Genomic DNA, 17,376 nt, shown 5'->3' on the forward strand with positions numbered 1-17,376 from the left:
CCACAGTGGCAATAATTGCACATTGATTGCCCTTTCGTTCCTTTCCTTTCCTTTGAGCCAGATGATCCATCAGGGGGTTTGGGATGTCCTCCCTTTCTTGGATCAGGATCCTTCTTCCCTTTTCCTTTCTGATGGTCTTTGGAATTTGCCTTTCCTTTTGCATGCACAGTAAGTGCATGCGCTTTGGAATTTTTAAGTGTGCCCATTTTGATGAGCTTATCTTGCTCATGCATCAAAGACTGAATAAAAGAATCCAGTGAGGGCATCTTCCAAGCTGCACCAGTTGCAGATCTGACTGTGTGGAATGTAGAGACGAATACTGCATACTCTGGACCAAGTTTTGATAAAATGGAAAGAATCAACTGATTTTCTTGCTTGGATTTGTCGATCCCGCATCCTTTCAGCTGAACCAACAAGGCTTTATACCTTGTGAAAAAATCTTGAATGTTCTCAAAGTTTCTCGGATCTAATGAGTTTAACTCATTTTCAAGAATGTGACCTTGCATTTCATCCTGCTTTCCAAACAATCCTTCCAAATTTTTCCATACTTCATTTGGAGTTGAACATGATTCAACATGAAATAGTAGTTCCGGAGAAATAGATAAACATAGGATGCCAAAGGCCTCGTCCATGCTATTGAAATATCTTGTTTTCTCCATTGCCGATGTTGGTTCAACTTCCGTTTCCATGGTTATTCAAAATAAGCCTCTACTTCTGAGATGAAGTTGAATCTTTGGCTTCCATTCGAAATAATTATATGGAGTGAGAATTGCCGATTGTGGAAACTCCAATTTAGACTCCATTCTTTGTTGTTTCTTCAATCTTCTGAACCTGCAAATAAAATTGCTTGTGCACTGATTACAAATCCCTGTGCTCTGATACCATGTAAGATTTTTGAGATACACAGATCTAGATCTGCAAAACAATAAACAAGCTTGCAAGAGAAGGAAGGAAGTGAGCAAGAATTGAGAAAAGAATGAAATTGATTCTACAATATTAGTTTCAGAATAAATACATAAAAGCAACTAAGTTAAGCTTAGTTGTACATGAAATAACTAAAGGTAACTAAAGCTAAGTGTGCTTTATCTTATGTTAATGTGTACATGTGCCACATGCAAGCAATAAGTTAACTGGAGCTAATCTAGGTGCATGTACACCAACACAGCTAGTCTAAGTGCATGTACACCAACAACTGGAGCTAATCTAGGTGCATGTACACCAACATCATTCCTAGAAGGTATATGGATAGGAAAGGTGTTTGGATCGTAAAAGCTCGTACGATATATCCTCATAGCTAGTGATGACAATGTCATGCACCCCAATATATCCACCTGGAACTCAGTATAATAGATATATTGGGCCTTTTGCGTGACACCACCTAACAGCCTTATATCTTGTCTAAGATATTCCACTAATTGCTCTCGTAGAATAGATAGATTATCAACTCGTATATCCTCATGTGGGATAGATCCTTTAGATCCTAATTGAGGACATAAAGTCCTAGCTAAGGTATCAAGACTACTTGGGAGCAGAGTTAATGAATCTCTGAAATGTAACACAAGCTTATTACCCCGATAAACCACTAACTCGTAGAGCAGAAGATTCCTCATCAGAGGTTTGATGGTGTACTTAGAGTCATGAGAAGCATAATGCTTCAGTAATAAGATGCCATCAAACCGAGATAAGTTATGTAAATACACAGTGTGAACATTCCTTCTCTCAGCCACCAAACCTAATGCTTCTAGAAATTGTGACATCATGTAATGACTCCTATCTTTAAATTCAGGCATCAGGAAGGCAGAATCCTCACTGAAAAAGATTTGAGGAATAGACATGGCTGCAATATCATCACCAGGGTATACAATGAGGTAACCGGCTACGTAAGGGACGTGTATATCATTGACGAGAACAATCTTTGTATCTGCCACAATGAAAGTTTTCATGTCCTTACACCTAGCTGGGAGTGCCGTTACATAATTGGGATAATGAGGTTTCCTCACCATAGGTTTCACTGCTTGTGGTTCTCCACCTACTACGCCAGAAGTAATTAATTCCCTAAGTTGGAAATTACTTTCCTCCTCGCTAATAATGATCTCCTTGTTCTGTATCCCCTTCGTATAATAGATGTGAAGGAATAACCCTGAGAGAACTTCCTTTTCATAATCCTCGGCAACTCGCATTACCACCTGCATTATACTATTAAAGACATCCATGTTAGGACCAGTATTACCTTGAGAACCCGTCAACGAAATAGCTGTTTTAGTGACGGTAAATGATAATTCCCTTGTAGGGAGTATAATCACATAACCAATGGTAAATTTCCCATTGTTAAACCCAGCTTTATAAGCATACTTAATTAATAGTCGCATGATAGCCAATGAAATAAGTTCAACCTCCGTGCATCGCACATATGGTGGCTTAAACGTGAGTTTAACTATCCTCAATCCTTCATATGGATCCTGACAGACTTCAAAGTCTATTAACTGTCTTAGCCTAATAATATATTCGTTGAATAAATTTGTCATGTTATTACCATCATACTAACCGTGAAGACTGTAGTTGTACCCTAGATACTCCTAGCTCTTGAGAGCTGAATGAAAGTCATACGCCATCGAGCGCAGACTTTAGGGTTATGAAGCTAGGAATGTTACACTGGTAGGATATGAGTCTCGATATATCCGTAATCATCATCCTGGAAATTTCCACAAGCCGGTCCCTAGTCTCATGTGTAGCAAAGAGTCTACGTTGCATGTTGTTCGAGGGGTGACGGGAGGTGAGGAGGGGCGGTGCGCTGTCTCTCCAGTGAGGTTCTTGTCAGGGTATGGCAAAGGGATGAGTTGTCAGAGCTAGGGGTTGTAATCCCTGGCTTTAAGCGGGAATGTGCCGTGTTGAAGTCTAAAAATTTAAGCCAAGGATGGAAGGTTTGTTGAGGGTTTGAGAGAGTCAGGAATTGAGGAAACCTTGAAATTATCATTAGGATGGTTTCAGAGTTGGATGATAAAGTCAGGAGTTGATTGTTTGGTCAGTTACTTATTTTTGTTGGGGTTTTCACTTTCGGGCTGTTGGCAGTTAAGGGGATGTTGGCGGGGTTAAAGGTTTAGGGATGCTTGGTTTGAAGGAGGGGTGATGGGGCTCCATCAAGGCTGGCCGAAGGTTCAAGGATCAAGGCTGGCTAAATCAAACCGGATTTACCCTTTAAATAGACCTTAAACCACTTTGAAGGCCTATTTAAAGGGTAAATCCGATTTGATTTAGCCAGCCTTGATCCTTGAACCTTCGGCCAGCCTTGATGGAGCCCCATCACCCCACCTTCAAACCAAACATCCCTAAACCTTTAACCACGCCAACATCCCCTTAACCGCCAACAGCCCGAAAGTGAAAACCCCAACAAAAATAAGTACCTGACCAAACAATCAACTCCTGACTTTATCATCCAACTCTGAAACCATCCTAATGATAATTTGAAGGTTTCCTCAATTCCTGACTCTCTCACATCCTCAACAAACCTTCCATCCTTGGCTTAAATTTTTAGACTTCAACACGGCATATTCCTGCTTAAAGCCAGGGAGTACAACCCCTAGCTCTGACAACTCATCCCTTTGCCATACCCTGACAGGAACCTCACCGGAGAGACAGCGCACCGCCCCTCCTCACCTCCCATCACCCCTCGAACAACATGCAACGTAGACTCTTTGCTACACATGAGACTAGGGACTGGCTTGTGGAAATTTCCAGGATCATGATTACGGATATTTCGGGACTCATATCCTACCAGTGTAACATTCCTAGCTTCATAACCCTAAAGTCTGCGCTCGATGGCGTATACAGAAGTCCTAGTCCTTGGCTTTGCTTCTGATGCCCGCACCTTGGACTCTGCCCTCTACCGATGCTTCTTACTCATCTGCTTCACCGACAGAACCAACTGTAGAACCAACTGCTACATATGCCCTTGCCTACGTTACTGATGCTTCTGGATCAATGGCGAGGATGGACCTGGAACTGGAACAGCCTACCAATATGCATAAACCTGGAACACGCTATTCCCTATATATCCCACCAAAGCCCGTGCAAATATTAATTTCAAAGTGGAATATTATAAAATCCTCTTGTGGTTGGGTTTTGTGTTTTCAAATATATCATAATAATATGAAATCTTTCACTATCATTGAGCGTCTATGTTAAAGTAGGTTTCAATGTTTTTAGTATTTTCAAAATATCCACAAGAAATTAAAAATACAAAAAACTTGGCACTATGATTTTGACGAAGATCTCGTGCAATTATTGAGAATACTATTTAGCGACGAGAACAAAGATAAGCGCCGGCTGGAACATGTCGCTTTTAAATTGATGCCATATACAAACACACATTGCGATTGAAGGTTTTCCACTGTTACATCAATCGCATCCATACTCAACGTGAATATTCAATATATTGTAATAGGATCGTTGTACATTTACACCTGAAGCTACGGAGACCTGGCTTTCATTAGACCACTGCAAAATTTCTCTATAAATGCGAGCTTAAATCAAATTATTCAAACACCAGTGAGCAATCAGGTAGTACTCTATCTGATTCACAAAAAAATACTGTAATTCAATGGCAATGGCATTGAGGGTATTAGGCGCAACAGCATTAATTATGCTTACCATGCTGCGATCTCTCACTATGAATGTTGCAGGATGGACTGTTGCTCATGCTACCTTTTATGGTGGAAGCGATGCATCTCAAACAATGCTCATGCTACCTTTTATGGTGGAAGCGATGCATCTCAAACAATGGGTGAGTGAGTCTTAATATTATAAACTTATGCTATTTCATGATTATACTCGTTATTCGGGGAATCAACAATCGACATAAGGATGCTCAATTTTTGAAACCTATCATTGGAATAGATCTAACAAGAAAAATATATTGTTGAGATGGTTTAGAGAGTCAATTCAATAAAAGAGTCAAAAAATTAAAGTGGCTATCCCTACCTAGTCATGTGAATGCCATGTGGGGACCACTTTGGTGCCACATAGCAGGTTAACTCACGTGGCTCTAATAGCTAGGCCAATCATTGAATAGGCATATCTTTTGATCTGGGATTTGGGTTAGGCCAAATTGTATATCATTAGAAAGGTCTCGACTAGATGAGCACAATAATGTCATGGTTTTAAGTTCTAAGGAAATCAAAAAGTCCGAAAATTTAAAACCTATTTGCATAATAAAATATTGGATATCAGATCAACCTAATAATGACTTCCTTCTACCCTTAATCATAGCTAGAGATAGTAGAAAGTAATAGAGTGAATAAAACGAACTACCAAACTAAAAAAACCCTAACTACCAGAATGGTCAAAAAGTAATGTACACATTGAAAATAAAATAAAATAAATAATTGATTAGAATAAAACAAAAAATAATTTTATCATCTAATTAGAAATTGATCATCTGTTTTTATTGCAGGAGGTGCATGTGGGTATGGGAATTTTCATAGCAATGGATATGGCACCAAAACTGTTGCCCTCAGTACTGCTTTGTTTAGTGATGGCCAGATTTGTGGAGCATGCTTTCAGATTAAGTCTTGGAAGGCCAATAACTTCATAATGATGGATTGGGACAATAACTTCCTTTCACGGGCAGGAGGTGATGGTCCAGCTCAGGTTACCCACCTGGCATGCAGAAGCAGCCATCCTGAACCCCAACTAGAGTTATTTAGGGCCATTGTTCGCATCTTTATTTCCTGCTGGAGCCCCCGGTAGTTAGCCTCATCCGACCGATCCATCCTGAACCGCCATCCTTTATCACTTGGCTAGGCCAGCCCCCAAGTTCTATACCCCAGGTGAACAATATCCTTTGTTTCTATCCTGATCGATGCTTTGTTTCAGGTGTGTGCTGTAACAATCAGGATGGAAAGTGAACAAGAACCACTGTTGCCCCAAGACGAAGTTCGGGTACCTCTTTCGCCCTGTCGATTGATGCTCGGAAGGAGGGATGCTCGAACAATTCATGGCCCTCCCAGAGAAGAGAACTATCCGGTAAACTATGCTTTCTACCGTCCAAATAATCGAATGGAAACATATTCTATACGTAACATGCTATACTGTACCTTTCTAATAGCTAGTCGACCAGGCAAGGAATTTATTGCTTGCTTGATGTTAGGAAAGCAAGGACCGGCAGGGGTTTGCTTGACGCTAGGAAAGCAAGGAACTTTAGTTGCTCGACCACCGGGAGAGGACTGGCAACGGGGCTCGACCAACGCCCCTCACCCAATAAGTAAATTGAAACTTTAGTTGCTCGACCACCGGGAGAGGACCCGTAGGGACTCTACCAACGCCGCCCCACCCAATAAGTAAATTGAAATTTATTGCTTGCTTGACGTTAGGAAAGCAAGGGTTTTAGCCTCGGTGGGAAGATAGTGACAGCATTGGATTGTGAAGTGTTTATTGGCCGGTGCCCCGTAGCATAGCAGTGTATTGCTCCTCGTTGGGTAAGGAAGGGAGGGGAACAGAACAAATTGTCTTGCCTCTGGAGTTAACAACTATCTAAATTACCCATCCGTTGAGGGAGACCTATAATTGTAGTTGAGGGAGAGCATCCTCTAATCTTAGGCTGGATTGCGAGAAGAGCTCCAGCCCCCTAATCTTTGGATTGAATGCCCGGTGGGAGGAAGAGAAAGGTACACTATGAATGAAACTCCCTTCCTCTCTGCAAAGCAATAAAGTTGGGGCAAATCTTTTGGTAGTTCACCTCGTTCTCGGCCAGTATCTATTCATGATCGAGATTGAGGGGTCCTTTGCAAGTTCTCCTTGCCGTAACAACTTGCCTGGGGTCTATGTTACCAGAAACGTTACGATTGGCAGCGTTTCTGCGAAAAACAGCTCCAGAAACCATACGGGACGGGAAACCACGTTTTATACGGGCGTTCTCGTTTTTATTGACAGGAAACTGGTTTTTGGCGAAACTGATCGTTTCCCCCAACGTTTTATGCAAAAACGTTTATCCGTTTTCCCTGCAACGTTTTGGTTCCGTCTCCGTTTTTTCGTTAAATCCCATTTAAAAAACAAAAGTTGCCGAGTTGGTCCATTTCAAAAATAGTGGTTTCCAACTTGAGTTCTGTGAGTCAGCGGCTGTGTGAGCACGATTTACGCTGAGAGGAGCGTAGTGCCTGCCCGTAACGCGAGGTGTGAGCACGATTTAAGCTGAGAGGAGCGTAGGTTCGTCATTCAACAGACACCGGTCAAGAGCAGTTTAATCAGAGAGGAGCGCATCGAACAGAGTCCATAGCATTTTGGATTTGTGAGAATTCCCAATTCACTGGTATGTTTCAATGAACCTAGGCTAGCAATTGATCTTTAACTGTAAACGGTGTTCTTATTTTAGCTGTGGTTTCGAATTTTTGTTGAATTTAAAAAATATCTTGACAAAATAAACTGTAATAGGTAAACCGTAACCGTAACATCTATTTTCAAACAGAGACAAAATGCCCCTGCTGCTGAGAGCCTTTATATAACAGGTCTTGCATAGTACAAAATAATTCATTCAAAATTTCAATGTATTTAAATGATTGCAACTGTTGGTAAGTCCACTGATTTCTGGTCTCTGTGGTCACATATTTACTCAAATTAAGTATTAGAAATCAAACAATGATGCTCATGAAGATTTAATAGATCCAGCACAGTGTGACTGAAATGAGCACTATACTGATAATAATTTGCTCTCACTCTACCGCCAAGGGTCCAGCAAATGGACAGATTTAGTTTTAAAAGGAGATTAGCGAAAAGAAACCAAGATATTGCACTTGCTGATTGACAGACGCTTTTAAGATGGACAGTTAAGTGCTTGCTTTTTGGCTGGCAAGAAAATGACCTCGCTGCGTCAGTATTGCCTTTTTCCCGGTCGTACAATGGCCAAGCAAGAAAATGGCCTTAACATAGATTAAAATTTTGAATAGCCTAGTATGATTTAATTAGGTTTAACGTTTATTGGTTAAGAATATATTTCTTAAAGAAGATAGTTTCCAAATTAAATCACACAATCTTTGGTTCATAAACAAATATGAGTAATTTTTATCGTCTACAGCCAATTCACCATAGAATTCATGGACTACTTTAGTCAGTTCAACCATAGGTTTTTTAGATTCCAAAAGTTTTAGCTTATCAGGATTTTTCAATCTGGACCACTAGATTTGCAGATTACCTTGGAATCCCCAATGCCCATGTAATTCTAAATTTCACAGATCTTCCAAAGGCTATATATATTCACGAATAAAAACAATTATCATTTTTTTTCGAAGGAAAAAAATGGTAATTACATTGATCATATACCAACATCACTTATATATATAAGTTGACTACATTCCATATCTGTTTCATTGTTTCTATTTTACATATTTTTCAGCTCAAAGTTAGTATTGTAAAATCCAGGCAAAAAAAAATTAAAAATGATAAACAATAGTGATATGGAACATTAAGGGTACACTCCCCAAAAAATAATCTCCAACAATGCATGACCCTCCTTCGGGAGCGCTTTCATATATCTCCATATTTCATGTTTTTTTAAGTATTTTTAATTCAGGTCATTCCAGGTAACTTAAATATTTTTTGAACTTCTATTCCCGAACGTGTCCTCCCCACTGTAACTCTTTTTTTCGTTAATTCTTTTAGCCATGATTTATGTTCAACAAATTTATATCCAATATACAATCTCATAAATTAGCAGTGTCCCCTTAGACTACCTATATTTGGGTTTTAGAGGCTACTCAATTACCCAAACTCCTCACTGGTAGTGGATCTCCTTTACATATCCTTCCAATTTCTAAGTGATAAGTCTTACCACTTTGTTTTTCTTACGGCCTTTTTATAGAAACCCGTGCATTCCAATAATAAACTATTACCAAATTACCAATATATCCTTTTTATGTTTACAGTCAAGATTGGTAATTGGACAGTCGATTGATTGAAATTTACCAAAGTAAGGCCATCATTTATATGATCATACTTGGCTATACAAAGTTTTCCCAAGCACTTTAAAATTGCGGTTTCTCCTCTATTTTTTCCTTTTATATTTTTCAGCGCTGTCATATTTAATATCAACAGGAGAAATAGAACATTTCTATGACAATATCAAATTTTTCTTTGGAAATATTGATTGCATTATGATATTCTGATAATCTATTAGAACCATAACAATTATTAATCTGGGAATATTTTGGAAGACCTTAAAATATTTACCATCCAAATAAGGATGACCCACCTATTTCTACCTTTTATATTTAAATACAATATTTATCCCACCCATTTCTACCTTTTATATTTAGATACAATATTTATTTTTTAACGGTCAAACAATATAACTTTAAATAATACTTTAGGTAATCATGAAGATCAGATTCACTTTGCTTATATTTAGTTGATGATATGCAGGGTTGAAATAACCACCCTTTCTTTATTAAGTATATTAGTTTTACCATGGTTTGAGAAATTTACATTATTTTAATAATTTAGTAGTTTTAAGTATATTAGTTTTAGTTTTACGCTACATTACTTTAATAATTTCTCTGATTTAGGAATTTTTTTTCCAAATCACTTTTTAACTATTAAGTAAAAGTTCTCCATGAATGCAACTCTATTTGATTGCAATGCATAAATATATTTGTTAAATGGAATTAAAAGTAGAAAAAGAGTTAATTGATTTTATTCTTTAATGTAAAAGATATTAAGCCATTAGATTTAGATACAATATTTATTTTCTAACGGTCAAACGATATAACTTTAAATAATACTTTAGGTAATCATGAAGATCAGATTCACTTTGCTTATATTTAGTTGATGATATGCAAGGTTGAAATAACCACCCTTTCTTTATTAAGTATATTAGTTTTACCATGGTTTGAGAAATTTATGTTATTTTAATAATTTATTAGTTTTAAGTATATTAGTTTTAGTTTTAAGCTACATTACTTTAATAATTTCTCTGATTTAGGAATTTTTTTTCCAAATCACTTTTTAACTATTAAGTAAAAGTTCTCCATGAATGCAACTGTATTTGATTGCAATGCATAAATATATTTGTTAAAAGGAATTAAAAGTAGAAAAAGAGTTAATTGATTTTATCCTTTAATGTAAAAGATATTAAGCCATTAGATTGTGTAAAGACATGATATTAAGTCACTAGATTGTGTAAAGATATAAAAAACAAGTAGTGAAAATTATAAGTTATACATGACAAAATTTCCAACATGAACGTTCACCATGTAAAAGGTTATATTTAATTAGAATTTAAAAAGGTAATATTTAATTAGAATTTAAAAAGGTAATATTTAATTAGTATAAATGAAAATAATACAGGGACTCAAACTATGTTCCAATTAAATAAATTAAACTTCTCCTCATTATTTTTCCCCTACCATAAGAATTTTTTGATCATGATACTAATTTGCTTTTTGATACTCTTCGGAGCTACAAGCCCAGAGCACATATAACTCGACAAAGCAGATAAGACAGACTTAATTAATATTATTTTTCCTACTAAGTTCAACCAAAAGGAACCCCAACTTCCTATTTTCTTTTTCAATTTTTGTATTATCGCCTTCCAAACTTCCTTGAAATGAATACCTAAATAAATTTTCACTCCCAAATATTTGAAATATTTCCATCCAATTTGAACCGGAAAATCAAAAGTTGATGCAGTCTCCTGTGGTATTTCCTCAAAACAATTCCAGCCGTATAGTCCCAAGAAAATAATATAAATGAATGTAATGTTTTGCATAGCCTTAGGTGCTCTCTAGTTATATTCTTGATGTTTGACCAGGTCATTTGTGACAATATAATTTCTTTCCTTTTATAACTTAATAAATAGTAATCTCGTAAATAGTGTAAACACATGTTCAACATGTAAGGGCCACTTTCTTTTAGTTCCATCAATTTAAGATAAATTTATCTGATTTTCTTTGTACCATATTCTGTCAAGCAATGTTATACTTTTTTATTGTTATTACACTCAAACGTCAAGCAATGTTATACTTTTTTATTGTTATTACACTCAAATGCTTCTAGTACAAGAATTTATCACTTATTTCTAGTACAAGCACTTAAGTGATGTAAAAATTTAAGTGTTCACAATTGTTTTAGTTTATTTTTTTTAAGTACTTACATATTTATCATTTACAATTTCTTTAGTTTTAGTTGTTTGCATAGTTATAGATTTCTTAGTTTTCACAAAATTAGTTTAGTTTAACTCATTTGGATAGTATCAAATGCACATAAATTTAGCCTTCACAATTGTTAATTACTTAACTAATGTTTATGTTTCAAATTTGTGTTAAAATTTTGTAGGGACTACTTTTTCCACCCATAAAGGTCAAATGGCAATAATAGAAAAAACATTGAAGTGAACAATAATTGAATAATAGGCACTAAATATATTTTTTTTGTACCACTAATAGAATTTTATGTTTTTCTTTAATATTGAAGTTAAAATAATTAATAGAATTACACTTACTACATATCACATTGTAAAATTTAAGTATAGTAATGAAATTCAATAGTTTTGAATTTAATTTTACATCAAATGAAATTATGATTGCTCTATCAGTATATTCTCTCATGCAATACATTAAACTATGCAAGTGAATAAATTTATTTCTTCAAACTCTTTGTTAATTGTATTTTCTAATTAAGTATTAGTTTTATTTTTCTTTTTATTTTTTAATTAGTTTTCAAATATAAATCGTGCAGATTAGAATTGGTTGTGGAAGAGAATTATCTATTCTTTATTCCACTCATTTGTCATTACAATGGAAGAAAGTTCATCAGCTTCACAAAGTAGACCACCCCTTTCCCAACAGACTTCTTCCGCGGGAGTATCAAAAAAAGTCCAAAGCAAAGAATATCAAGAAGCAAAAAAGGCATTTGAAGCAAGGTTGTGGGCGGCTGTGAAATGCACTAAATCTTATAGTGGAGGAGCAAGTGGATCAAGTGGTTCAAAGTCTTGGTTTTGCCCTTATTGTAAAACACAAAAAACAGGGAGTGTAGCAAGAGTTCGATGGCATTTACTTGGAATGGGAAAGAAAGAACAAACAGTTATATGTACGAATGTACCTAAAACAGAGAAAGCATCTCTACATAAACAATTTAATGAACTTGAAAAATTGAGACATATTGTTGAAGGTTCAATTCAAACCAACAACAATCCTAGTGGATTAGTAGTTGGTGGTCAACACTCTTATTCTCAACATCAAGTTCCAGTTTCCCATCTTGAAAATTTATGGGATGTGAAAGGGAGGGGAAATCTCGATGCATCCATTGGGCGATTTTTTTTCGCAAACGACATAGCTTTCAATGTTTGTAGATCTCCTTATTGGAAGGAAATGGTGAGGGATTTAGTTAACACTGCCCCTAAAGGTTACATGCCTCCTAGTTATGAAAAGATGAGGACGACAGTGTTATCTGAAGAGAGGGCTCGGGTTGAAGCTCGACTTCATGACATTAAAGATAGTTGGAAAGAATTTGGGGTCTCCATTGTCTCAGATGGTTGGACAGATGTCAACCATCGTCCCCTTATCAATATTTTGGTATCTTGTCCGAAAGGAGTTATGTTCTTAAAATCCCATGATACCACATGAAAAACAAAAGATGGTTCATACCTAATGGGTCTCTTCAAAGAGGCAATAAAGGAGGTTGGAAGAGAAAATGTGGTCCAAATTATTACAGATAGTGCCTCAAATAATGTCCTTGCTGGGGGATTGATTGAGGATGAATATCCAACAATTTTTTGGACTCCTTGTTCTGTGCACTGCATGAATTTGCTCCTAAAAGATATTAATAACATTGCATGGGTTGGGAAAACTATAAATGAAGCAAAGACACTACAAAATTTTATTATTAATCATGCAGCATCCATAGCAATTTATAGGAAATATGCAAATCTTCAACTTCTTCGATGTGCTGAGACTAGATTTGCATCTGCATTCATCATGCTTCAACGTCTTATTAAAATGCATCAATCTTTGAGAGAGATGGTGGTATCAATGGATTGGCAGAGATGGAAGGGTTCTCATATTGGAGATGGCCCAAAAGTTGAGGACATTATTATTGGCATTTCTTCAGAGGATTTTTGGAGGAGAGTGGAAGATGTTGTCACCTTGATCACACCTATTGTTTCCACCCTTCGCATATTTGATAGTGATCAACCATGCTTAGGGGATGTTTTTGAGAGTATGGATCAAATGAGAGAGAAACTTCATGATATAATGGAAGATGAAAATTCTAGGATTGACAAAGACACTAGAAATGAAGTGTGGGAACTTAGTTTGACAAGGTGGAAAATGCTTCATAGCCCTCTTCATTCAATTTCATTTTTACTCAATCCTAAATGGTTTCACAAGAAACCGTCTACAGATGTGGAAGTGATGCAAAATTGGAACACTTTTATAAGTAGGTGTTACGATCGTCAGGATCGCACTACTTTACGACTTGAGTTGGGAAAGTACTTGAGATTAGAAGACCACTTTGCAAATGAAGATTGTGCATACAATAGAGAACAACTTGGACCCATAGACTTTTGGATGCAATATGGTACAGGGACTCCCTTGCTTCATAGTTTGGCTATCCGTTTGCTTTCACAGGTATGATCAATACTGAATACCTTTAATGTATTGATTTATTGTTTAAGAAATTAAGTCTAATCTTCATTTTTTATTATTTTCCTTTTAAGATTTCAAATGTCTATTGCTAACATAATGTTAATTTTGTTTTACAGGTTACTAGTTCATCTGCATGTGAAAGAAACTGGAGTGAATATGCCTTTATACATTCATCAAAAAGGAATTGCCTAGGTACAAAAAAGGCACAAGATTTGGTGTTTGTACACTCAAATCTACGCTTGTTGTCTCGACAACAATTAGAGTATAAAACTGGACCCACTAGAATGTGGGATTATGGTGGTTCACAAGATGATGGAGATGATGAGCTTCCACTTGAGGTGACACAAGACAATGCTGAAGACATGCTTGATAGTACCAAGAAGTCTAGTGACGATAATAATGATTTTGGAATTGGGTCAAGTTGAACAACCATTCTAGAAAATGAACTTGACAATCTAGATTATTAAGTTTATTTGTCTTTTGCATATGAATTGCTAGAAGTGGCTTTAGAGATACATTTAATTATTTATATTTCAAATATTTTATTCTCATAAATGTTTGCTATTTTTTTGGAATTAATGATTGGCTAAAGTTTTGGATTTGGCAAATTATGACATCTTTCTTAAAAGTAAATCACTCTTTTTAAATGTTTCTTTCGAACTTCACATGTCGAAACATTAGATTTTTATGATTAAAATTAAATCACTCTTTATAGATGTTTCTTTAAAACTTCACATGTGGAAACATTAGATTTTTATGATTAATGTTGTGTTTTATATTGTTAACATTTAATCTTGTTTTTTCTCTCTCCTCGTTTCTTATACAAGAAACCTGCAAACTCTGTTTCTCGTACCGTTCTCGTTTCTCGTTCGTTCCGTTTCCCGTTTCTGGTAACATAGCCTGGGGTTAAGCCTATCTATAGTTTAACTACTCGACCTATCCGATGGCTATAGATTTCAACTTCACCGTCTTGGCTGGCCTAACCTCCATCCGGGGGTGAAGTCTAATATCATTTTTGCTTACAAAATGCAATATTACGAAGTTTTTTTATTATGTTGGGGCGCTAAAGTCCCTCAATGGTGTCTCCCCTGAAACAGATCGATTATCGTCACTGCAACCAATTTCTGCCCCCCGAATAACGCCTTGCCCAATGACAATGGGGGGTGGCGCAATGTACCCCTTCAGCGTTTCGACATGTCACAGCCTGCCTTCTTGCAGATTGCTCAATACAAAGCCGACATTGTGCCTGTTCTCTACAGAAGGTATATAGTTCATAATTTACTATTACCCCAATGCACACACTTTCAATTATGAAATTTCCATGGTGCGTTTTACGATTAGATCTGTCATATATATTAAACTGGGTGGTTTTAATGGGATCGATTCAGGGTCCCATGCAAGAAGAAGGGAGGATTACAGTTCACCATAAATGGGCATGACTATTTGAGCTGGTTCTGATAAGTAATGTTGGGGGAAGAGGTGACGTGAAGACAGCGTGGATAAAAGGGTCAAACAGTAGCGAATGGCAACCCATGAAGAGAAACTGGGGAAAGAACTGGCAAAGCAATTCTTATCTAAATGGACAGAGTTTATCTTTCAGAATGACCATAAGCAGTGGAAAAACGCTCGCCGTGTACAATGTCGCCCCATCTGATTGGCAATTTGGACAAACATTCGCTGCGTCTCAACAGTTTAAATAAATGGCGTTCACTGCTATTTGGCGATTTGGTCAAACAATTCTGATCGAATTCAGAGCATTATTCTAATAAAATGTTGATGGTTGCAAGCATCAACGTTTCCCGTACTGATCCTCTGATATGATCACTGTAAATCGCGTTGGTTATAAACTGTACCATTTAATATATCGAGTTTTCGTAGAATGTCTAGGTGGATGCGGAGAACCTTAGCCCGAAGAAAGTTAATTGGCTCCCCTCGGCCTCTCATGTTATTTGTTTGTGATATTTACATTATTCCTATATGTTGAGTTCTCTCGCCATGTTTTATAATTCTTATTCGTTGAATTCTGCTTCAATGGCTTATAAATTGCTTTTAATATAGGTTAAAATGTTTTAGATAATGTTTATCTTATGCTCTTTAAAAATATTAAAAACAATTCGATTATGATGTAATATTTTTTAAAGAAAAATAATAATTGGATTAAGGATTTTGTTGTCTTGAAAACCTATGTTTTTTTATTTCGATTGAATTTTTTGATGTGATTAATGCAATTCCTTTAGGTAACATATTGATGTTTTAGTTATCTAAATAATCCCTTCAGAAATGAAAACATGTATATCATAAAAAATAGCAAATATTATGAAAACATATACATATAAAAGTGGGCATATAAGTAATTATTACTTTTTATAAATAATTTGATTGAAAATTAATCATTGCATTTATATTATATTTTAGAATATAGTTTCTAAAATAAACTAAATTATCAAAAATAATTAAATCTATATTTGAGATTTATCTCACATTAACATTATATATATATTTTCAATTAAATTAATATATTATTATTTTTCTAATGACATGTGAACTTAATCATTTATCTTTTCCATTTCCTTCTCCAGAAATTATTTATATTTGACATTAAAACATTTTACATGAATTAATACATTATATCATTACACATTAAACAAAAATTGTTATTAATATATTTTTAAGTATACATGACTATTTTACTATATATAACATTAAAATATTTCAATTGAACATTTTTTAATATATATAGATATATATAAAGTTGATATAGACATAATTTAGTTCATATAGACTCTTCAATAACTTATTTAAATTTGATGTTGAAATATTTTTTAAAAGTATAAGTTTTAAACAACTTAACTACATATTTTTTTTTTTTACTTCTAATTACTTTAAATGGAATAATTTTTTTTATTTCTAATTACTTTACATAGAATATTAAGTTATATGGACAACTAACTAAGCATACATAGCATACTCATTTTTTCTTTTTATTATGTAGGACATTTTTCTATTTAAAAAAAATATATATTTTTATTTTTATAATGACACATATTTATTTTTATTTTTAATAAAGACACATATTAACTCGGTTTTGAACACTAACATAATTACACCTTGAATTCATACTGAGATATAAAATAAACCTCTAAGCTCAACAAATATATTAACCAATCAATAACATTCATTAATATTTAAAAATTTAGAAAAAACTATCCATCATTTTAAAGATAGTTGGCAAATATTTAAAATCAACGTTAAAAGTGAAGAATGTTAGCAAGGGTTCAATATCATATTCCTGCCACTATGATGCATTTTAAATATGAATAACAATCTCATATTTAATTATATTTGACTTTAATTAGTTAGTGTAGTTTCCCATCACACCGTTATTATGGTATTCACCTTAAAATACACTCGAAAAAAAATTGTATATAAGTTAAAAATAAAATAAAAAATATGCAACTAAGTTGTTTAAATCTTATACTTTTAAAAAATATTTCAACATCAAATTTAAATAAGTTATTGAAGAGTCTACCATTATATTTTTGTTTATAATAACTATTATCTTAATATATATATATGAATGAGAAAAAATAAAAAAAATAAATATATATTTATTTATTTATAAATTAAAATTTTTATAAAATAGTAAAGACTTTTAGGTAAATTCATATAAACAATTAAATTACTTAAATACCTCTAGGTTAATTTGACAATTAACGAAATATGAATATTTAAATCTTATTTTTCTAAC

General features: G+C 34.8%; 1 pseudogene; it reads left to right on the forward strand.

The window, feature by feature from the left end:
- The first annotated feature begins 3,855 nt into the window (after window positions 1-3,855).
- Window positions 3,856-15,328, forward strand: LOC149248414 (expansin-A10-like; annotated as a pseudogene).
- The last annotated feature ends 2,048 nt before the right edge of the window (window positions 15,329-17,376 follow it).

The sequence above is a fragment of the Pinus tabuliformis genome, chromosome 7, assembly GCF_031772625.1.
Source record: "Pinus tabuliformis cultivar Carrire ecotype Pingquan chromosome 7, CPIR1, whole genome shotgun sequence".
NCBI lineage: Eukaryota > Viridiplantae > Streptophyta > Pinopsida > Pinales > Pinaceae > Pinus > Pinus tabuliformis.